This window comes from Cebus imitator, unplaced genomic scaffold (assembly GCF_001604975.1).
Source record: "Cebus imitator isolate Cc_AM_T3 unplaced genomic scaffold, Cebus_imitator-1.0 Scaffold686, whole genome shotgun sequence".
NCBI classification, from domain to species: Eukaryota; Metazoa; Chordata; class Mammalia; order Primates; family Cebidae; genus Cebus; species Cebus imitator.
The window spans coordinates 5,878-7,836 of record NW_016108001.1 but is presented as its reverse complement, the minus strand read 5'-3'; positions in this window follow the sequence as shown (position 1 = coordinate 7,836).

The window sequence follows — 1,959 nt, the reverse complement described above, 5'->3', positions numbered from 1 at the left end:
GGCATTATTCCATGAATTTGTACGGAACTTACATTTCTCCAAGTTTAGGACTGTGTTATCAAGGAGAGTCTGTAACAGGCCAGCATGGAGCCATAAGGGTTTGCATTGGAAAGGGAAAAATGGGAATAGAAAGGAAGGCTGGATGTGAAAGAATTTTTCAAGAAGCATGTATAGCTGAGGCGGCCATGGCCTTGCTTCTTTCTTATGTATGTATGTATGTATTGAGACAGGGTCTGGCTCTGCGCCCAGACTAGAGTGCGGTGGGGCAACCATGGCCCCCTGCAGCCTCAACCTCCCAGGCTCCTGATCCTCCTGGGTAGCTGGGATTACAGTTGCATGCCACCACACCTGGATAATTTTTGAATTTTTTTTTTTTTTTTTTAGATGGAGTCTAACTCTGTCGCCCAGGCTGGAGTGCAGTGCGCAGACTCAGCTCACTGCAGCCTCTGCCTCCTGGGTTCAAGCAATTCTTCTGCTTCAGCCTCCTGAGTAGCTGGGACTACAGGTGCGTGCCACAACACCCAGCCAATTTTTGGATTTTTAGTAGAGACGGGGTTTTACCCTATTGGCCAGGCTGGTATTGAACTCCTGACCTTGTGATCTGCCCACCATGGCCTCCCAAAGTGCTGGGATTACAGGCAAGAGCCACCACGCCCAGCCACCTTTACTCTCTTGAATCCACTCCTGTTGGGTTTTCACCCCTACCACACACTAAATTTTATGTGTTTTATGGTCAGGCACAGTGACTCACACCTGTAATCCCAGCACTTTGGGAGGCTGAGGTAAGAGGATCACTTGAGCCCAGAAGTTTGAGACCAGCATAGGCAACATAGTGAGACCCTCTCTCTAAAAAACTTTAAAAATAAAAAATAAACTAGCCATGTGTGGTGGAACACTCCTGTATTCCCAGCTATTCAGGAGGCTGAGGTGGGAGGACTGCTTGAGCCCAGAAAGTAGAGGGTGTAGTGAGCCATAACCGTGCCACTGCACTCCAGTCTGGGTAAGAGACCCTGTCTCAAAAAATAAAACAGATAAAAGCAATTTTGTCAAAGTCACCACTGCCCTCCACTCTGCCAAATCCATTGGTCATTTCTCAGTCCTCACGTTGCTTGGCCACTCCACAGGATATGACAAGTTTGACCCCCTCCCTTCCTCTTTTTCTAAAAAAAATTTTTGTAGAGATGAGGGTCTCATGTTGCCCAGGCTGGTGGTGAACTCTTGGGCTAACGGGAGCCTCCCACCGCAGCTTTCCCAAGTGCTGGGATTACAGGCATTAGCCACCACACCTGGCCTACTCATTTCCTTACAACCTGCTTCTTCACATTCTCCTTTCCCGGATTTTCCTCTTCTTCCAGATTTTTAAATATTGGTATTTTGTGAGGCTCAGTAATGAGACTTCTGCTCTTCTCCATCTACACCCACTTCTTTGGTACGCACATCACAGCTCACTGCAGCCCTGACCTCCTGTGCTCAGTTGATCCTCCCACCTCAGCCTCCTAAGTTGCTGGGACTACAGGCATGTACTGCCGCACCCAGCTAATTTTTTTATTTTTTGTAGTGATGGGATCTCACTCCTTTGCCCACGCTGGGCTCAAACTCCTTGCCTCAAGTGATCCTCCCATCCCTGGCCTCCCAAAATGTTAGGATTACAGGAGTGAGCCACTGTGCCTGGCCCCAAAATTACATTTCCAGCTCCTTTTTGCCTAAACCCTACATATGTACAACATCCTAGTCTATATCTTTACTTGATTCTAAAAAGCATCACAAACTTGACATGCCCTGCATCACTTAATATTCCCCCACCAAACTGCTCCTTTTATAGTCTTTTCCATTTCCCTGTTTTAGTAAATGAAAATTCTCTTCCAGTTATCAAGCCAAAAAGATTGGAATCATTCTTGAATCCTCTTTCTCTCACATCCCACATCCATTGCGTCATTTTGTCTTCAAAATATATCCAGA